Here is a 23,612-nt window from a genome sequence, read left to right as displayed (position 1 = left end):
TTCGGCGTTGTAAATAGCCAACAGGTTCCCTCCCATCAGATAAGGTTCTTCACCGTGTTCAAGCATGGGTATTCAGTAGGGGCAAAATCAACACTACTGGGATACCAGTGAAAGGCGCTGTTTCACTGAAATGTTTCGTGCAACTCGTCTCGCAATGTTTTGGCGACATTGTGGCGGGACAAGTTGCACGAAACATTTCACAGCGTAACAGCGCCTTAAAGCCCCGTGCAAACGTACGCAACAATGTTAGCCAACAACTCTCAACATTGTTGGGTGTTACACGTTGCGTCCGTTTGCACACCTTGTTGCCTGTTGTTGCACGAAGTTTGAAACTGATCACACTTTTGAGCTAACACTGACTCCCAACATTTCTTTTGTTCCGTGATCGCCGAAGCGTTGCGCAACAATGTTGGATCTGTTTGCACAGCTCTTCCAACATTGTTGGGGCCACGCACGCGCATTACATATGGTCTCCATGGAGATAGCAAGGCATTAACGTGTTTAAACCAAGATGGCAGCCGAATTTTTGTAAGTTTGCAAAGTCTTATGGGTCGTATCTTTCCCATAATACACTGAACGTCCTTACATTGTTGGGAGTTGTTGTGTCCGTTTGCACACAATTGCCAATACTATCAGACATCTGCAGAACCAACAACTCCCAGCAATGTTAACTGCCTACACCATCCAGCAGGTGCACAACCAACAATGTTGGGAGTTGTTGCGTCCGTTTGCACGGAGCTTAACATACGTCACACTCGATAATTTTAGTATTATTTATGTATAAAAGTAAAACCAAATAAAGAAACCAATGATGCAATCAAAATTTATTCCACAAAGTCGATTTCGCAATTTTGTCAGATTTGTCAATTGTTTTCTCCAGTTCGTTGAGGAAACATCTGGATATCTATCAAAAATGGATATAAAAATATCTATCTGAAATGCACTGCCAGTTCCCTCTTCTGCCAGGTTTTTACCACTGCCCCAATAAAAAAATAATCTTTACTTATGTACTTAGCCTGCGAGCAAGCTCTCTTTCGGGGTGGGCGGGCGCCCGCCCAACCACCCCGAAAGAGAGCTTGCTCGCAGGCTATTATTTACTCTTCATGAAATATTATTTTACCAATTAATTTCTTAAGAATAATCAAGCATTAACTTTGTTATAAAAAGTGTTAAAACAATGTTACATCTCCTGTTACCAGAAAACCCAAAAGAGTCCTAACCTTCAGCTATTCCATTTTGTTCTGAGAACAATAAATATATTATTGGACTCTGAACTCACTTTAACTGCCTTAAGGAGGCTCGAAATAGGTCTCCTTTTTCACATAAATAAACTAATTATGTTCTTAGATATAGTTACGGTAATCATATCAAGACGAGAAAACCAACATGGCGGCTATCGTGAATAAGGGGCTATTGGTTCCCATGGTAAGTCACACTTTTCCAGTCTCCTCTAACCTGATTGCAATATTTATGGTGATCTTAAGCTAGAAAAACATTTAACAAGGCCACAAACTCGACCTAACATATTTAAATGCGTGCAGGATCATGCACCATCGTCAAATATCAAAATAGAACGTCAAGGGTGCCCAGAAAAGCTTTTAATATCAGGGAGGTCTGGAATCTAGTATGTTGCCATGGTAACAAAACTGGTATGTTCATATTGTGGAGCACATCTACTGGAATGTTACTGCAAAGGATACAAATTGGTTGAGATATCTTTTTTCATCATATTTGATCAAAATTCCGTAGCGTTTACGTTATCACTTAGCTAATTTGCATATTTTAAAAACTTTAATATCTCTAGAACAAAGAGAGATATTTGAAAATAGTAAACAGCATTCTTCTTCTTGTACAGACTACATGTTTATGTCTTAAAATGGCTTAGCTGGGAAAGATGCGAATTTCGTCATAGTAGCTTCGTAGTTTTCTTGAATAGATGTCTGTTTGTATTCCATCTATAGAAGAATTAAAAGATGAAGGAACAGTAGTCCCGAAACGTCTGGTTTTAAACAACATTAGCGATGGAGAACACTAACAATTTTTAACTTTAGAATTGCGTGTGTGGTTTACGCGCGCACGCTCAGCTGAAAACCCTTTCGAGCGTCTGTTACTTGACCCTCCAAGGGTACAGGCTTTTAACGCCTCTGACTTTATCCTCCCAGTACGCGTGCAAACGACTGTTGGTATAAATAGATTTCAAGTTTACTAGTAAGGTCTAAGTTAAGTCCTAAATGCACACTGGTTCATCTACCACCGATATCGATAAGGAAATATCACACACAAAAGTCGAAACTCTCATCTCATACTTAATTTGGGCAGAAAAAGTGCCATAAAATCAGGCTCCCAGTATTTGGGATAGTACAATCATTTTTAGAACTGAAAATTTCGAAGCGATAGCTTAAAACCCGTAGGGACAGGAGCTCCGAGAAGTTGTAATTCGAGCTTGAAGATTTTGCGTGCAGTTCACGGTGTGCTGAATAACTCCGCCGCCTACTTGAAAGCCAATTATGCGGAGCCAATCAGCGTTCGGGCACGTGCGTGCACGTTCGTGCTAAGGTAGCAGATCGCGCGTGAAGGCTGTCAATAGACCTTTTTACAGATACGGCGACGGCGGACATTTTGATTTCTATTGTTTCGAAAGACATTATGAGATGCTCAGGGGGCAAATTAATTTGTATTTGCCCCCAGGGCCTTCCATAATAGCTATTTGAAACAATAGAATTCAAAATGGCCGCCGTATCTGCAAAAAGGTCTATTGACACCCAATCCTTTCACGTGTGATTGACATGATACATCAATCATTTTTCGCCCGCAGATTATGGCGGGAAATAAAGAAAAGCGATTTTAAAATTAACTTTTCAGAATCAATCAAAAAAGTCTTCATACAATTTTCCACACAAATACTGCTTGATCTCAACTAGTCATGAATAATTATCTGTGCGATGGGGGATCTCAAAAGGTCTGTAACAGCACTGCAACTGTACATCTTCCCATGTTCATTCCCATCATTTTTTAGGCATCTGCAAAATAATAAAAATCTAATATTAGAATACATCTAATACAACCACATCTACGTTTTCATCTAATGTCATCAAAATGTTCAGCTAATGACATGAACAAAAAAAAGCCTCAAAATTCCGAGTTTGATATCCATAGCAGAATTCCCTTGGACTAGTTCTGTTTATACTGGCTTTACAGCAGCTACAGATTGTAGACTGGTAGTACAGTATGGGCATGTCATGAAAGACCATGAAAGGTATCAATTATTATTTGAACTGAGGTTACATGTATGTCGTTGCTAAGTGATCATTACATTCAATAGGGCTGGAAAAATCCAGGCACCAATAGACCATTTTACAGTTGTGTGCTTAGTTACCTGGCCTATGAATGAAAGTGAGGCAAGTGTTGACCTTGGTTTCATAGAAACCTCACGGCTTTTCTCATGTAAATCCCAACTAATTAGCATGAGAACAAACATCATTAACATAATAAAAGAAGGGACGGTCTGCATCATGACAAGGTCAACCCCAGCCTCACTTTCATTTAAAGGTTAGGTAACTAAGCACATAACTGCAAAAAAGGTCTAACCGCTCAAGTTGCTTCAATGACTGTGTTGACCACTTTCACTTTAACAAATTGATGTCAATTTTTCATGCGTCTGTCCTGCTACTTTGACAATGTTATGACGAAATTCATGGTCAATAACAGGACAGACGCATGAAAAACTGACATCAATTTGCTTCTTACAATAACAAAAAGGCAGAGGGGTCAAAATAATATTAAGTCAAAACACGAGAAGAACGCGAGACAAAAATACTAAAAACTTGAATCTGGCGTCATCATCGCATAAATTATAAATTCATGTGTCTGTCTGCTTATTGACAATAAAATCTAGCCAATGAGTGCACGAGAATTTTGCAGTCAGTGTAAAAAATAGTATGACATACAGTAACTGCAGTTAATAATTATACAAAATTTCACCTCTTCTCTCTTATTATTCCGTGTATTTTTTCCTCCCTTTTCATAAGCCTAGAGCCCACCACGTGACCTGCAAATAACTGCCTACAAATAAATGTTTTGCTGCAAATAATAATTATTCTGCTCATGCGTTATTGAAACCACGCTCTCGTGTGAAAATGGCAGATTTCCTTTTCAAGTCCTTGAAGACTGAAATTTCTTAGCTTTGTTGACGCCTACATTTTGTTATTGAACGTTTGACTGTAAGTACAATTTGAAGTCTACAAATAAAATTATGCTGAGAAGGAAACCAATTGATTACTGCCATTACTCGACTCCTTCAAGACAGCGTGCGCTTAACGCTTCTCGAAAAACAAAAATAAACAACAAACTCGAAGATCGAATGATAAAGCAATTATTATTGAACTTGGTCATCGCAAAATATCGGGATTTGACAGCGTCTTGCAGATCAATAATTTGCCTTAGCCTTTGGCAAATAATTATTGATCTGCTCGCCACTGACGAATCATGACATTTTGCTCAACCTCGCCTAATAATTGTCAATTGTACACATACATGTTGTGTAGGTTTGCTGAGCAATTCAATCAACAAATTTATACCTTTGCTGCTAAGGCGTAAAGCTTCCACTACATCCTTATGACTCTTCTGCTGTGTGTTGCAGTTTGCAATCTCTTGCTTTAGCCTTCTGAGATCGCGGGTGTAATTTCTTGTGTCAATGTCACGTCTTCTTTGACAATAGATTGCATACTCTATCTGGGCAACAACTGCGGTCACATTAGATGCTGACTGGTCAGTGGTGCTGTGGCTAGGAACATACTGCAAATTCATCCCAACTGTCTCACTGAGAAGATCAAAGACCTTTCCTCTGACATCATCTTTAAATTTTGAGGTATCACCATGGTTCCAAAAGGTCTGAACCTTTAACTGTCATGGGGCGTGACTTCTTTGCTTCACGACGCTCTTTCAGCTTCCTATAATTTTGAAGATATTGCACTTTTTCCATGGTTGAGAGTTCGTGAAGTGCAGGCTCCGTTTCACATTCCTCCTCATATGCTCGTTTGGTCGGAGACTCCATGGGGCCACTTTCATACTGTGTGTCCATACTTTTTCTACCAAATGGCTCTTGAAACAAAGCCTTGGTCTGTGATTTATACTCAGTAATCAAATTGTTGGAATTGGCCACTGGGGACACTCTTGGTTGCTGTCTGCTCGGGAGAGTGCCCTCTTTCATACCTTCATTTGACTTTAATGCTTCACAGCCCTCACTAGAGGTAATAATCACTAGGTAACAAAAACATCTTGAAATTGCTATGTAAAGCAATTCTTTAACTTTCTTCACTGGCCAGTCCTTACAGACGAAAAAGGGAGGGTTATAGAGAATCACAACTTTTGACTCTAAACCCTTAAACCTCCTTAAACTGTCAACCACGACCCTGTCCTTGTGGCCTTCCTCGAAAAGGGTCTCTGCATTTTGAATTTGAATATCTAGGGCTTTTAGCTCAGAGCTGAGGCGATCCCTTACTTTTTTGTTTTCGACCAAGATGCATATGTCCTTCTCTAAAACTTTGTTTCTTCTAAGAACATCAATATGCTTGACAACTACTTTTACCCCTTCTTTTTCTGGAACATCTCTTGAAGACAGGGATCTGTCCCATTCGATAGCCAAGCCATATTCTGGGTGTCCCAGCTTGATTAACTCCATGCTTGGGATTGTCTGTTTTAAGTACTTTTTTGACTGATCAAAGATGTTGCCAGTGTTGCGAAGCACATCTGTGAGTTCGAAACTAGTCTTAGGAGTCTTTTTCAGATTAACAGTATTACCTGACAATCCCACGTACTGGTTTGCATCATAAAAGAACCATTTATGTTTGCACTCAGGATCAGAATCATCATCATCATCATCATTACCCTTCAACAGTTTCTGAAAGAGATCTGGCCATCTGACACCAATCAGGTCTTGGCATTCATCCACAAAAATATGGTCATACTGAGGAGCTCTCGTCTCCAAAATCTTCACAGCATCACCAATAACTTCAGTTTTGGAGACAGCAGATTCAAAACGTGTTTCAGTGATGTCAAAGAGAAGTTTGCTGAATGTTTTAACCTCCACAACTGAACTCAAGTCTTTGATATAGCCCGAATGGCTTGCTAAATGATCAGTGAACAGCTTTTTCAACATCTTAGACAGGGGCAAATTATAGCAAACTACAAGGATCTTTTGCCCAGTCTCTTTTAACAGAGCTTTATCAGCAAGCTGCTTAACCTTCTCTGCGAGAATCCACGTCTTACCACTTCCAGCAGGCCCTGTAATCCATAGTTCTCCAGCTGCATTAAGAAGGACTTTTAATTGCTGAGTTGTATTCCATACAAGCACTTGATGGCTCCTCTCGATAGAGCAACCTAGAGGGTAGGGGACTCCATGAAACAGCCCAACAAAGCTACATGTACAAAAACGGAAGGAAAAATCAATGTTATCCAAACCTTGCAGGCAATTGACAAACTCTGATATCACTTTAAGTACTAAGCGCTGTCTTGCAATAGTTGCAACCATAATAGGCAAGGATTTTCCCGATCAACTTTACAATAAAAGAATGTAAAACCTCATGGTCAAATTTCACCTTTGGGTGAAAGATCTACAGTGTTATGCCAGATAAAAAGATATGATCATCTCACATGCATAGTTAATACAACAAAGGAAAAAAGCTTACTCAACATTTTTTTTGTGCTTCAAAAAGCTAAAAATGCCTTTTTTATGACACGCAGTCACACTTTCACTCACTCAGAAACGATTCCATTATATATTGGGCATGCCTAAAATTGCATGCATTTGAAAACAATGCAACATGCAGTAGGTCTTTTCTACTGGTGATGGGCGGCAGACCTTTTCCATGGGAAAAGTATAACAGGTAAACGGTAAATGGTAGAGATTTTTTACCCAACGGTTGTCATGTCAGATTAAACTTCAGCATTTTAAGGATGGTGCCTACTAATTCAAAGGTATTTTTGTCCCAGTGTATGATTATGCAGGAAATGTAGATCTTAACAAGTGTTATTGAAATCCAAAAAGAAAATTGGGGGTAACCATGCATTTTTTGTAATTGATGAATAGTATTTGTAATAAGTCTAAAATACAGTACCGTACAAAAGTAATTAAAGTTGACAGTCTCTTTCGAGTCTCGATTCTCCCAAATTTCGAGGATCAAGGATTGAGGATAGACAATCGAGAATCGAGTCAAAGCAATCAAGAATTTAATGAGCTGGTTGCTTGACTGATTCTGCGATAGACAAATAGCAGAAACGCAACTGGGAAGACGAATATAAGAAAAGCCTGTTAAAGTTTCTTGGCGAATGCTGTTCAGGAGTAACGCTGAAAAACCGCACGATTTTAGCCCTCTTTTGAATCCGGTTGCTGAAATTGGGAACAAAAAATATATATATATTAAACCACAATGAATGACACTATTCTGTGCGATTGTGGAGGAGATAATTATTATTCGGCCATATGATCGAAGCATACACAACAATCACACAGACTGAAAACAGGCTTTGATTCTATCGGACCAGCGTGGTACATGTATTTCAACTTCTACTCGAGAGCGCGATCCGCCCAACAATTGAGCTGTAACCTACAATCATAGCGAAAAGTAGTTGGGAGGGTTAATTATGTAAATGAACCACACCAAAGCTGTATTTCAACCTGCTTCTGTTAAAGCGCAAAAGAAATATGTTAGTTACACCCCTCCCTTATATGGCCCCCCTCCTCCTATGTTGGAAGATAATACAACAATTTCCTACTAAAAACATTCAGTTTTGTACAACATTGATTGAGTGGGGAGGGGAGAGATGCGACGAAGACGTCAAAAGTGATACCTTCCCAACAGTTTTGTCTATGATTGTAGCTTGTTAGTGAAAATTACTTCCACAGTGTTACGAGAGAGGAAATTCTGTGCGATTGCGGAGGAGATGATTATTCTTCACCTGTATGATCGAAGCATACTCGACAATTACACCGACTGTAAACAGTCTTCGGCACTTAGTATACACCGGAGTGGGATTTCAAGTTTACTCCGTGGGCAGTTCGTAGACCCTACTGGATACATGTCATCAGTAACGCTGCAGTAGCAGACCTTTCTGGAAAAAGAATTTAATGTCCTCTGTATACATGTATGTTACAAAAACTGTTTCTTTGAATGTAAAACTATTCCGTACTGACTCGCTCGAGTCCCCGAGTTTCATTGCCCGGCCTTGTTTGTTTATTCCCTTACAAGAAAAATCAACAGTCACTGGGATCAGGTTAATTGGGAAATTTTATTTACAAAGAAGGCAGGAGAAGAGAAGAAGACAACATGTTGCCCTCATACGACAGGGATCCATATTCATTTTTATCAAAGTCATCCGCCGGGAAAGTACGTCTTCTGATATACTCGCCCGGACAAATTTTGGGTTGCCCGGGCAAAAATGCGGAAGTATAGCAAATGGTTGGTAAAATTACCTTTAACTTGAGCATTCCTGTTTTATTTTACACACTCGTCAATAATTTTGACTCTGGAGTATTTTGTTATTTGCACCACAGGAATCCGATTTACAGTGGTCCATTTCTGCTGCTGCAAAATGTACTTGAATGTAGCTTACAAAGTTACGATTCAAAGATCCAAAGTTTCGACGCTCCTGCCATCAAGATTTTGTGTTTTCCTTTTCATAAGCAGCATGTTCTGCTCCACTTGTTTTCCTTTTTGCCAGAGGTGGCGACACACCTTGTAACTAACGTCACATTCCCAGCCGAGACCACAAGTCACTCTTTGCTCTTTGTTAAACGACTTGCTAACAACCATGCCAGCGACTAGATACATGAAAATTGAGCCTGCAATCGTTTGAAGGAAAATACCGCATGGTCAAAGATGGCGCCCAAACTTGAGCACTCATTGCTGAGAAAAGCTGCATGTTTATTCCTTATTTTCTTGATGTTTCCATTGAATGAAAAGCGATCAGAACGAAAGTACATTCTATATGATAACATTTGATGGCATTCATAAAAAGATATTTTTTTAAAACGTCACTCATCCAGCGGGCGACCTTTGCAGTTCTTATACTCGTCCGGGTGGGTTTTTAGTTGTCTGGGATGACCGGACGACTGCGAATGTGGATCCCCTGTACGAATTCCCAACTCGAGGTATCAAAAGTTGGATGGAACAACTCTTGCTAGATGTACTTCATCCTGCTATGATGCCGTTTTCGGTTCGCTCACAATGCTTGTTGTTTTCAAAGAATAAAACCTGCTACCGGTGAACAAGTCTAGCACTAAGATTCAATACAAATTTTCCTTCAGATCATTGCATTTAAGAAGAGATGTCAAAATACATGAATCGTTGCGTTACTTGGTTGGGCGCGCAGTATTCAAAATAACTATTTCTACTTCTACTTTTAATTAATACTCTTCAATGCTATTACACATCAAGAAGAGATAAGAGAATAAAATATAAACATAGCCAATAAAAAATAAATAATAAGTAAATATGTAATTAAGAATAAAGCTATACTTAAAAATAAAACTTAAAATAGTTTTGCACTGCAAAATGCTGAATGATATTTAATCCAGGAGTAAAGCTTCTTGGAAAGCATCACTAGAGACCTGAACATCCAGTTAGAAGATTTGTCTGCCCTCATGAATGACAGAGAAGAGTGGCAAGAAGTTGTGAAGAGTTGCTTGACTGTGGTTGACTAGCTAACTAACTAACTAACGTACGCTTTCGCGAAAGGTGAATAGCCATTTCCGAGTTCATGTCTGCCTCCTTTTCAAAGCGAGTCTAAGTGCGAAGTTTTTGTAATGGTAATTAGTTCTACTTTACATATGAATGAAAACTAATTTTCAATTAACAAAAACTTTGCACTTAGACTCGCTTTGAAGATGAGGCAGGCTTGAACGCGGAAATGTAATTAAACTCCTGTACAGTTTGAGATTCGTACTTTAACTTAACGATTCACTATAAGAAAAGGAAATATAGGACCTTCTTAACATCAAAATTTACATGAAAACGTTGAGAGCGATAATATCAAAACAAACTTTGTACCGGTGCATCCGTTTAGTCGTAAACTAAAAAAACACTACTCGTAAGCAAAAGGATTATCATTAGCAGTTTTGTACAGCCATTCATCATTTAAAATTGAGGATTTAACTCCTTCTATCATTTTGGATGTGAATACTTAAGTGTGACGCTCACCGATAGCTGAAAAAATACAAACAACTTTGCGTCCAAGGTCGGTGCGTCTGTTACCCGTTAAATTTAAAAACGCAACTCTTTAGCAAACAGCTCATCATTAGCAGTTTACAGAAATTCATCATAAAGCTGAGAATTTTGCAGCTTGAGTTGTTTTGTCGTAAATGCAGCAGCAAAGAATGATTTTTTGGCGTGGATTTTCAGCGCGACAGTGAAGTCAAACACGGTTGCCAAAACGTGTCAAATACGATTTTAATTCATGTAATTTCCACATCTTCAGCTCTGTTGGGAATGATTTTCTGATTTCAACGGGTACAATGCTTTCACTTCAGACGCAAAATTTTTCTTCAAAGGTTCAATGGATGCGCTGATCACATTTATGTGGTTTTCTGTAAGGAAAATTTGGAGCGAGTTAGCGAGAGCTACATGGTACAAGGCCATCGTGATGTGATTCGGGGCATAATTCGCTGATTCAAACGGTGAAATGCTCTCAGTTCAAAGAAAATATTAAAAAAGAACCTTCTATGATATGCCGATCACATTTATTTGATTTTTCTGCAAGGAAAAATCGGACTTTTTTTGCACGCGTCGGTAAAGGGTTATCGTGAAATGATTGTAACGACGTCACGGCAAACACTGACAAAAATCATGGCTTCAGTTTTTCGGGGCATAATTTGCTGATTTCATTTCGCTCGTCTTTCGAGACCTTTGTTGCATTTAAAGGTTATTGAACTTCGAAATAATGCCCCTGTGGATGTTTTCATCGGCAGCATTTGCGGATCGAATTTTGATTAGTAAATTTTAGACTTGTCGGCAGTCACGCAATTTATTCTTTTGTCTTCGTAAACAATAACAGGAAAAGCAAAATTACGGCTATGAATAACAAAGGCACAAACGCGTATACGATATGCAATTTTAGACGCGTCAAAAAAAACGTGTATACAACCAATACCAAGAGTACTTACTAAGATCTACTTTCTCCGGATAGTTTTAAGGATAGTTTTAAGCATATTTTTAAACAGTGAAAAAATATCACTGTATTGGTAAGCTTCACCTATAGGAAACCCAAGTATCTGCGCAATAACAATACTATAGGCACCCACAACCTACATGACTGTAAGAATTAACATCTGTGATATTACCTTGTTGCTAAATCATTTCGTCTGCATACACTGTAATTAATGTTGGTCGATGAAATTGAGCACAGATTGGATAAGATTTAATAGTGCAAGAGAAAAAAATTCCAAGCTAACAAGAGCAAGCTACCCATGGTGACCATATGAACAAAAGAAGTTTTAAAACAATTCAATCTGATCTTTTATGGTAAACTAAAGGAATAAAATAGAAGAAAGAATGCAAGAAAAAAGGCAACAATACAAGGTTTTCTGGGTGGTGGGCAAACCAAGTAGTAAAGCCCATTTCCCAGCGAAACCAATAAAATGAAGAGTTTGATTTTTATGAAAATGCTCAACCATTACCATTTCAATGGTTTTAATACATGTAGGACTCACTTTCAAAAAAGAGGCAAACAGCAAGTTTCTTTAAGATGATCTGAAAAAGGATGGTGCATCGAAGGGTAATTGTGAAGAAGAGCTCCCCAAAAATCCTGTCGCCCGACAGCTTACCGACAGTCTACCGACAGCTAACCAACAGGTTACCGATCGGTTAAGAAAAAAGAAAAATTGTGGTAAAAACGAGCAGTTAACGTGACATTCCGTAATGGTGATGTATGACTCGACAGATTTCACCTACTTACCGATCAACTGTTATCAGTTGTTATCAGACGCGTATAGGATATATCACTTGCGTAATTTACAACACACCAGACAATCTAAGAATCGCATTGGAAGATAATTTAATGGAAAACTTGGCTAAAAGCTCTGAAAACCATAAGCTACGTATCAATACAAACACTTTCCTTCAAATCGCCCTACAATGCAACGCGGCCTCTTATGGTATGTCATGTATGTATGAATGATGTTTACAATGTGGGCAAGTATCGCTAGCCAACGCTAAAACAGTGGCCAAAGCCATATTAGTATAAGTATAAGTGCTGCTCAAGGTATCGTTATGATACACAAGTAAATGCTTACCATCATTTTAGTTTGTCCCGCCGACAGGTTACCGACACGTTGCCAACAGGTCACTGACTGTCGGCCGACTGTTGGCCGACAGTCGGCCAACACTTTGGCCTCAAACATAACACAAACTGTTGGCCGACAGTCGGCCAACAGTCGGCCGACTGTCGGCCGACAGTTGACCGACAGTCGGCCGACAGGTTTTTTGGGGAGCTCTTCTTCACAATTACCCATCGATGGAACTGAAGAATCCTTTCCCAGAGTGGACTCATGGGTTAGGTAAAAATCTCTGCCCTTCACTGTCCACCCTTTTACCAGCTGTTACCCTTTACTTGTAGAAAAGGTCTGCCAGGTGATGGGTGGCAGGTGACAAGTAACAAGAACCGCCGGCCTAATAGACATCGGCTTAGGCCATTCCTTGTTTTACAGTGTGCGCAAAAATAGAAAACTCTAAAGAAAAACGATTTTTTAAATAACAAGCACATAGCGCAGGGAAATGATTAAAACCGTGGCTCATCATTTTTTTAATACCGATGACCTTCTCCCACGTAAAGAGGAACCACGAATGTAATTTTCTGCACATCGATCGTTCATTTTCTCCTTTGCTCCTCGAAAATAGTGCGTGTGTATCCTAAAATGCCTTGATGTCATGTCTGGCCGCCAGTCGACCCAGGTTGGCTGCCATTTATGAATTTGATGTATGTGACTCTGTGTAGAATCCAAAGACTATCAGTTAAAAACAACACAGTATAACGAAAAAATACTCACCGCTTCACCAAGCAGTTGTACAATTCCTGATCAGGACTTTTCTTTGGTAAAATACTGTTATCCCACCAAGATGAAAATGTCTGAATATCTATACAATCCTCAAGGAAGATACCATTTGAAATATAAGCTGGGTCAGGTTTTGGGCAGTTTGGCATCACAACATAGCCTTGGCAGAACAGTTCATAATTTACTTTCTTCTTCAGTTTACCATTCAAATGTTCCCCAGCAAAACACTGTATTGACATTTTATCTTTCTCTAATTGCTTATTGGCTGCTGCAAATTGTTGTTTTGTGGCTGTGGCTGCCTTTACTTGCAAAAAGACAACTCCTCGATGGCGGTGAATGAGCACAAAATCATGCTCCCCTTTTACATATTTCTCATCATCTTTTTTTCGATCTTTCCAGTTTTTAACTTTTTCTCTAAAGTTGTATGAGTGCACAACAAACATTGGTTCCTTCCTGGTGTTTCCAAACTCCTGTAGAAGGTCATAAACCAACTTCTCAGCAAGTTCCCCTTTGTTATTAGTTGCCTTCACATTTAAGACTGGTGGAACCATCCATGTTTGACCTGGAGTTTCCCAGTCAGGGTAGTCCCTATTCAAGTCATCTATCAGCTGCTTATCCCAGTCTCTTATACCATCATCCTGTATTGTTTTTTGAGCACCAACTCTCACTTTTGTTGCTCCAATCATTGGCTCCCCTCTTAGATTCTGTAGGGTATAAATTAATAGCAACGTTAATTTTCCTGAAATAAAGAATGATCTTCAGACTTTAGTTAATAAATTACATGACAGACCCTTCACATGGATGCAGTGTTCAACACTAACGCTTGCCCGGGGCAAGTAAAACAACTCTTAATTAAGATTTGCCCGATCGGACAATCAGAATTTTTGCAGAATGATTTGATTTGCAAATTATGAAGAAAGTGACTTAAGTAATATGACATAGACACCGCAAACACGATTAAAAAAAAAGAACAACATTATATCTCTTTGCTCTCATTTAATTTTCTGTTAAAAATATAATGATTCAACCTTAAAACAGATTGGAAGGAGGAACATGTTCATGGCCACCATCTTTTTCTGCACAAAAAGAATGTTTGTTACAATCGACCCCAGTTTTCGCAGGGCCAAATACCTTTCGATACTTTGATATCGAACAAGCGCACAAGAAAATTCTACCTTTTGTAACGCAATTTCAACCAGCTTTGAAAGGACTTGTGGCATTTAATTTAAAACCAGCCTAATTTCAGAGATATATTTAAGGAATAAGGAATTGCCCTTGATCTCCCATAGAAAAGGAAAATTGCTTAAAGATATGATTGTCTATAAGTAAAACTGTGAAGGCTACTAGAACACCATTGACACACTGCAGGGGTTGGGTTGGTCTGTCAAACCCATTTTACACAGATTTTACACAAAATTGACATTTTTACAAGCCTCGTTGGAGTTTTAATGGGAAACAGGTCTTTAGAAGGTGGGCGACAAAAAAGGGCAAATTAGTAAGAAAGTAAGTGTCGAACACTGTGAATAACACTAATATTAAATTTCAAGTACTGTTCAATGACGAGTTTAAAACCACTAGGTGAAGCAGAATGGTTTTAGACCCAGTAAAATTTGACATGCGAGTTTATTGAAAGGCTCAAAAAACATTCCACAAAAAGTACCCTCTGGAGTTCAGATAATGGTGCAAAATGTGAGAGGACGATAAATTATTAGCGTACAAAAAAAACAAGCCTGGCCTCATAAGTATTCTCTACATAAAAAATTTTAAAGAGGAGAGTTTTATTGGGTTTAAAGCTAATGCACGTGACATTTTATCGATGTTTTGATAGGCTGTTAGGCTCATAAATATTATTAATGACTTTTTGAATGAAACCATTAAAATAATAATGATAATGATAATAATTATCATGATCATAATGATAACGATGATACCGTAAACACCGGCGTATAAGCCGCACCTTTTTGCTCAAAATATTCGGATCAAATCGGGGTGCGGCTTATCTGCGAGTGCGGCTTATACGCCGGTGTTTACGGTAATAACAATAACAATAATTGTTTACCATGCACCAGAAAAGTCTAGAGAGTTAAGTGGTGAATTTGGAGGAGAAGACGTACATCATCCCTGATGCTGAGGACAGTATGAAATTTTGGAGTGGCATAATTTTATGGAGTGTAGAGAAGGGCCACAGACAGGATGCTGAACGGTTAAATCAAGTGAAAGAGACTGTAAATGTAAGAGGGTAGGGAGGGTTGACTATAACGACGGCAATGGTTGGAAGATACTGCACGAAGATCCCTAGCTGGAAAGCTCAGGGTTTCTGGATCAAGAAGCTTGATACAATGCATGAACAAATATCACACCAGCTTAATAGTATCCTCAATGATGGAAACACATTGCCTGTGTGGATGACCTATGGAAGAAAAGTCTTGCATTCGAAGGATCCATCAAAAGGTAACACGGTTGATAAATATCGGCCAATTTCTTGCTTACCATTGATGTGGAAACTATAATGACGGGGATAATTGCAGACGAAATATATGTATATCTTGAGGGGGAAAATAGACTGTAGGGGAAAGAAAGATCAGCTACCGTATTAACAGATAAGGCCGTGCTAAAAGAATGCAAAAAGTGTCACACGAATCTAGCTATGGTGTGGATTGACTACAAGAAAGCCTATGATATCATGTGCCCCATAGCTTGATTTGTGAGTCCTTGGGAGTTGTTTGGTGTTGCAGAGAATGTTAGAACGTTCCTTATTGGCAGTATGGCTAACTGGACATTAGAGCTGTCTTCCTGTGGGCAGTTATTGGGAGATATAGATGCAAGAAGAGGGATCTTTCAGGAGGACAGTTTGTCTGTGACTGCACTATTAGGAACACCATTTCAAGGATTCTCAGAAAGGTGCTTGATACATAATCTAAGGAGAAGAGATCATATGGAACCCTTGGTCATAGTATTACGAGTTCGAATGTTTTGAGGACAGGTAGCTTGCAAACTAAACTGAATGCAGGGTTGTCGGAACAACAACAACAAGATTTATTCCAAAGTGAACGTAGTTTCCACGAGGTAAAACTCTTAACAACACCTACTCGATAAAGTTACACGGCCTCCGCCAACTTCAATAAACACTGCTTCTGTCGCACTCGACTAAACACGGCTAATGCCAACTCTCTTTGCTTGTGAAAAACTAGTTAAAAAAACTTCGCTTGGACTCGTCTACTTATATACCCTCACATTAAGCTTCTAGAACTTTCTAAGACAGTAAACAATCTAATTATAGAAAGATTACAAAACACACCGATTTAGAAACGCTTACGCACAAACCTAAAAATAAACAAACTACGAACTCTTGCGAAGCTTTTAGAAGGTAACGCTTATAGTCACGCAATGCTATTTTTTGGTAACACATAGGTTATGACCCGTTCCAGCAAAGATGAGCCTGTGAAGGTGAAAATAATAATAACAATACTAACAATGGCATTTATATAGCACTTATAAAACATTTGCTTGAAAGTGCTTTACATAAGAAAATGCATCTTTAGCCCAGACTTGAAAAGTGATTAAAACTATCAGACAAATGTACAGTTGCTGGTAACTCATTCCACAATGGAGGTGCATACACTGCAAAAGACCTGAAACCATAATTCATCATAATTATACTTAACACATTTGAGCTTTAATGGAGCAGAAAAAGAGCGCTGTGATCTGGCGGGTTTTTACGTCTCAAAGTTCATGTAAATTTATAACATCGCGTAGAATCATGTAAACATTTAAATGTTAGTAAATACTATTGATCTTGAATACTATTCTACATTCTGATGATTCAAGTTGATGCATGCTGAACAAAGGGTCATTCTAAAGCATCTTTTCTGTTGTGAAATCTAGAGCCCTTGATATGATGTACACAACAATGCAAATTCATGCAAATTAGTGCAGTTGAGATAACTATTCAAGGATGACTTGATTCACACCAATTTAAATCATTGAGAGGTCTTACAGACTTACAATGTACAGTATCGCCTGAAAGTATTGACCCCTTTACCGCGCCATTGCCATGTCACCCTGTCGCGACTTTCCCTCAGTATTCCCGCGGTAGGCTGCTTTTCTGCCGAGGGATATTTACGGCTAGGGTCTAAAGTTACCGAGGGAAAGTCAACCGAGGTAAACCCTCAGTAATTAAAATTAAAATTCCGCGGTAGAGTAATTGTAAAGGGTTTTCGATGACTTTGTGTTTCGATAAGCCAGATTATAATTTTGAAATCCCACTGAAGAACAGAAACTGAATAAGTTTCGGCTGTAAGTTGCGAACAGCAAAAAAAAGATCATAGCCACTAGTCATGGACCTTGGTTGTCTTTTCCTTTTACATGCGAAGAAAATATCCATAGCCAGATTCTGCCCACATTTGAAACCTTCCTTGCGACACATTTTGACTTCTTGTGGACTGTTCATTTGAAGGTTCAACAAATCGATTTCGTCGATGCTTGTCCTGCTTGCGTGGACTTTGCCATCATCACATTGTTAAAGTTTTATTCATTTAAGTTTATGCGAGAATATGTCCGCTCTTTTTTGCAGCTCAGCATACGGAACATTTATTATCTTGATATTCTCTTTATCCTGCAGCCGAAGAGGGTTTTGACAATGTATACAAAACTGAAAGCTTACATGTTCAGGGTCTGGGTGCTCGGCTCTTGCAATGCCCAGTTGAAAGATATAAATTAAACTACTCAAGCCAGACAGTGTCGCTAATCACTGTCCAAAACCTTACTATTGTAGATTCACTTTAAATTGACTGAAACGTCGGGTTGCTGGTCACGGAGAATTTTCAAAACACATTCAAGGTTACAAAAGAGAAAAAAATTCTATGGAAAGAAACCAGAATATCAAACCCCTGAAGTAGTCGATAATTATTTGATCTCAACTGAAAAGAATGATTGTTTTTGTGCTCAGGTTAATATTTGATCATTGGTGCATATCTGTGTGGCTTTAATTAATATGCAAATTCATCACGAGTGACGGCTGGCTGCCAAAAGAGTTGCTTGTGAAAGCGCAACGTAAGCACGGGAACAACGATGGTTAAAAATTATGTCGTTCTTTCGGCGACATTTTAAAATTTCTAAGCTAAATTTGTTTCACTTGCTGGATTTGCATTTTTTTTTATAATTCATATACAAACGATGAGCATTCAGATAATAATTATTGAGAGACTTCACTTCTCCACTAATCAAGGTCTATATTCTTAAATTTGTTTTCCATGCACAATCAACATGCTGCAATTGCTATGATTACACATAACAATTCTATTGCTGATGAAAGCAATGAAAAAAGAAACCATTCTTAAACTAGGAGTAATCAAAGATTAATAAGTGCGTTCGAAGTTCAATGAATTTAGCTAAAATCATACAAACACAGAGATGTATCCAGGTTTTCAGATTTGGGGGTCCTCTGGACCCCTTTTTGAAAAATTTGGGGGTCCATTGCAAAATTTTGGGGGTCCAGCTAATTAATATTCAAGAATTAATATGCGATCTATTGCCTCTTAATTGCTGCTGCAGTACCCTTTCAGATTTCTAATTGCACAAAAATAAAGTCTTATCCCTCCCAACGAATATGTACTTAAAATGATCAATTTGTTTGAAACTGTTGTGCCTGTTGATTCCTCGATCAAAATGTATGGGCTGTCAAAGCTCCATCGATCACATTGAAAACGTTTCGAGGAATCCGTATGCTGTAGGAACTGTTGGCTCCAGTTGAAATGATCTAGATCTCCACAGCAAAAAAAAACAGAACTGAATCTAAATTTTCCGCAAAAGAGATTCATTTATTTTAACTACGCGTGAGGTGGAACAAAAGAGTAAACAAATGTAAGTGATCGATACGCAGTTCATCGTCGGCTCGTGCGGCCTTGACTTCGCCATGGCCAATGTTAATAACCAAGCGATTAAATACATTCAAGTTTCATGTTCAACACGTTAATTATATCACTAACTCCGAAGAAAAGTTGCATAATTTGCAAAACAGACAAGTCACGTGCAAAACAACAACCGAGACGATGACACGTGCTTGCCCGGAATTAATATCAACAGAGTCGCACAAAACAAAAATTTAACATACTTTGCCTTTGGATTCTCTGTTATTTTGCTCACGATAAGCGAAATATTGCTTGAAATTCACTTGGAAAGCATGCAACAAACTGAACTTTGACTGAAATGTTTTATCACTGGCGACAGATCAGAAGTGTCGCCGATTGTCTCACCTAAAAAACAGCTCTTATCATGTCACGCAACACGTGCGAATTCAAAACTCAACTTCTGAAGCCAGATATCACAAAATGAAATTATTTGACTACAAAAATCCGAAAATAGCAGCTTACCTTGGAATTTAAGGAACTCAATCATTTCTCCGGTGTGAGAAATGGGTATGTTCAATTTCCTTGTGAAATACGTCTTTTGCATGTTTTTCCTGGCGTTCGTAATTTGCATAAACATTCGATTTTTTTCCTGCGTACATACATACATACATACATACATACATACATACATACTTTATTTGTCTTGTAGGTCAATAAAAAAAGGGCAGCTAAAAAGCTGATGTGGACCTAGAACTAAAGTGTATCTACAAAATTTAAAAAAATTAAGTTAACGAACTTACGAATTATTTACAATAAATAAGAAAGAATACAATACCCAGTAAGATAATCGATAGTTAATTGACTATAGTGCTAAAAATAGATTTAAAATAACAATAATAATAATGATAAAAATAACATTAGTATATGTAATTTACAATGTCTTTGTTTATTCCCTGCATGCCATTAAATGTTATTTTATCTAAAATGTTGGATTTTGCTTTAAGAGCAGATTTAAAAGAAATAACGTTCGGTTTACTTTTTAAATACATAGGTAAGTTATTCCAAAGAATTGACGCACGATGACAGAAAGAAGATCGAAGGAAGTCACTCTTAGGACGTTGCACGTAAAGTTTAAGATTATCCCTGAGATTTCTCAACGGAGAGTGTTTAGTAAACAGAGAGCTTATCCCAGCCGGAGCTCTGTTGTAGAAAGCCTGATAAGATATGGTTGCAATCCTCTTCTTGTATATGTACGATAATGACTTCCATTTTGTCATTGCCAGGACTTCAGTGCTTAGAGTAGATTCCTTTATGTTAAAAATAAATCTCGCTGCCCTGATATGAATGTCTTCTAGGGTCTGAAGTGATTTTGAAGATCCCCATAGAGCGATTGAATACGTAATACTTGGAATGATGCCCTTGAAATAAATTGACTCTAATATGCGATTGTCGAGACCTTTTAAGTGTTTGAGTTTCTTCACTCTTGCTGAAAAACGTTTGCTCAAAGATTTTACATGTGGCGACCAAGATAGTTTGTTGTCGATATGAATCCCTAAACAAGTAGCTTTAGAAACAAAGGACAACTCATTAGGCCCTAAACAAATATTTTGTAAGGGACCGATGAATTTTGATTTAGATAACAACATTAGTTCGGTTTTTGCAGGATGAATAGTCATGAATTTATCCTTAGCCCATTTGTTTAAATCGGCGATCGCTTTCTGTATCTTAAGTAAGACTTCATCAAAAGTATTTCCAATGCAGAAAGCTGTGGTATCATCTGCAAACATTTCGACGGAAGCGTTCGTCGTGGCTCCGGGTAGATCGTTTGAGTAAATGCTGTAAAGTCTGGGACCAAGTAAAGATCCTTGAGGCACACCAGTATCTATTTCCAACAATTCAGAATTTGAACCATTTACAGTGACAAATTGTTTACGATTTTCAAGATAGTTTAGGAGCCACTAATGCCTATAGAGTATAGTTTATCCGTGAGAGCTGTATGGTTGACGCAATCGAACGCTTTTTGAAAATCAATGAAGACTACACCAATAATATTACTTTCATCCAGGGCTAAACGCCATCGTTCTGTTAATGAGAGCAGGAGAAGTTCAGGTGAGCCTCCCTTTCTGAAGCCCCATTGATTCAAAGAAATTAGATTGTTGCCATATAAGAAGTTGTCAAGTTGTTGGCTGACAACATTCTCTAATAGCTTGCCCGGTATGCTGAGAAGGGAAATAGGCCTGTAATTTCCGCAGTCCAGAGTGCTTCCTTTCTTGTGAAGACATTTCACTTGTGCTTCTTTCCACTGGCTTGGGAATTTGCATTCCAAAATACTTCTTTGAGCCAGTGGCATAAAGCAATCTAAAAATGTATCCCCAATAAGGCGCAACTCCCTGCTGGATATATCATCAGGTCCAATTGGACCCTTTGTTCCATATTCTATGCGTCCAAAAGAAAAACGAGTGCGTCCCAGGACGCAATGACGCACTCTGGACAGTGAGTGAAACACGTCCTGGTTGACGTACAAGGTCCAGAAATGGCACACGCTTCCCTCAAGCTTTGATAAGCAGCTACGAAATTCTTCAACAACATTGAGAAATAACTTACCGAGGAAAAAGCACCAGCTACGATCTTCTTAAACAACACTTCCGCAGCAGATACGAAATTCTTCAACAACACGTTCGCCAACACCCGATGTTCGCAAAGAAGACAGAATTTTGTGTCGCATTATGCAACGAGAATGTGACGTCATAACTGCCCGCCCGATAGAAAGCCCAAAAAAAACCTCAGAGCTTTCGCTAGCGTTCACAGGGGACCCACGAAATTAGGAAGCGTTCTTCGAACGCAATTATTCGCCTCTACAAGTTTTCATGGCATTTTCAATTTCCAATGGACTGCGGTTATCCTGGGCATGACGTTCTGGGGATGAACTTCCATTCTTTAGCAAACATTCTTTGACAGAACTCAGTAGCAATGTTGGTGATAAGCACATTTGGAATTGTGACAAGCAAACTGCACCTTTTATTGCATCTGCACAGCTTGCACTGTCTTCTTGTGAATTTCTGATAGTATTTCATATGACCAGTAATCTACTGGATTAGAATTGTTTGCTGTCCTAGCTTGAACAAGTCAGCTGTAACCTACTCGATCCCTGGGACAAGAGGGTAAATCATTAGGGTTCAGCTCTTCACTGGCCTATGCCAGTCTGTACATGTGTAGGTTTGGCAACAGTCCCGAGTCTCCACACTCATTTGTGACTAGTACTTGATTTCTCAAGCACAACACATGCAGGTCAATATCATGGCTGCTGTGGATCTGGTACAACTGAAATGTACGGTCACCCATGGTTGCCTTCATAAGTTTTTACCCCCGGGTGGCTCCAATATATTACCCAAGTTGGACCTTATTCAGGGACTTGCATTTACTGGCAATAACTAAAAAATTGCTGATATGGTATATGCAGGTGTAAGGCCACAGAGATGTATCCAGGTTTTCAAATTTGGGGGTTCTCTAGACCCCTTTTTGAAAGATTTGGGGGTCTAGCTAATTAATATTCAAGAATTAATATTCGATCTATTGCCTCTTAATTGCTGCTGCAGTACCCTTTCAGATTTCTAAATTGCACAAAAATAGTCTTATCCCTCCCCACGAATATGTACTTAAAATGATCACTTTCTTTGAAACTGTTATGCCCGTTGATTCATTGATCAAAATGTATCGGCTTTCAAAGCTCCATCGATCACATCTGAAAACGTCTCGAGGAAACCGTATGCTGTTGGATGTTAATAATCAAGCAATTGAATACATTCAAGTTTCATGTTCAACACGTTAATTTTAACACTAACTCCCAAAAAGTTCCATAATTTGCATAACAGACAAGTTACGTGCGAAACAACAACCGAGACAATGACACATGCGCGCCCGGAATTAATGTCAACAGGGTCGCACAAAACACAAATTTAACATACTTCGCCGGTGGATTCTCTGTCATTTCGCTCACGATAAAGAGAACAAATTCTTGAGATTCGCTTGGAAAGCATGCAACAAACTGAATTTCGACTGAAAAGTTTTATTATCACTGGTGGCAGCCCGGGGGGGCGACTCCCATGTGAAACAGACGGGGATGCTCGTCGTCTTGCTTAGGGGTGTAAATTTTGGATTTTGGTCTCGCTTAGGGTGTTCCGGGCAAAGCGCCAATATTTTATGCCACCAAGGTCTCGTTTAGGGTTCCGCGAAGTAACACAGGATTACGGGAAGAGAAACAGACGTCAAATTTCATTTTAAATTTTATTTTTAGATAAAGGCATTCGATGATTATGCCTTTTTATCATTAAAACTCATTGCGTGTCGTATTTTTGTGTTTTTAAACGGTCTCTTTTAGGGGTCAAAATTTGCTTAAGCCATGCCTAGATTGGTCTCCTTTAGGGGTTAAATTCAAAATTTCCGACGAGAATCCCCGTCTGTTTCATATGGGATTTATTGTGTTTTAAGATATACGCATGCTTGCACTGGTAAGCCGGTGTAACTCATAAAGTACATGAAATGGAGTGACGTGAGAGCACTTCCCAATGTCCAATATTAATTTGGTGGCCCCATTTTACATGCACTGCAGCGTGGCTATTTGTTCTTTGGGAAGGCCATAGAGAAATGCACCGTAGTAATCTAACCCGCTGATAATAACTTAGTGTACCAGAGTAAGTAGATCCTTTTTAATACATCTA

At 38.8% G+C, this 23,612-nt stretch overlaps 1 pseudogene; it reads right to left on the bottom strand.

The window, feature by feature from the left end:
- Nucleotides 1–817: 817 nt before the first annotated feature.
- LOC138020334 (uncharacterized) overlaps nt 818–23,612 on the bottom strand; it is a 47,013-nt pseudogene continuing 24,218 nt past the window's right edge.

This window comes from Montipora capricornis, chromosome 10, assembly GCF_036669925.1.
Source record: "Montipora capricornis isolate CH-2021 chromosome 10, ASM3666992v2, whole genome shotgun sequence".
NCBI lineage: Eukaryota > Metazoa > Cnidaria > Anthozoa > Scleractinia > Acroporidae > Montipora > Montipora capricornis.
This window is presented reverse-complemented; position numbering and strand designations above follow the sequence as displayed.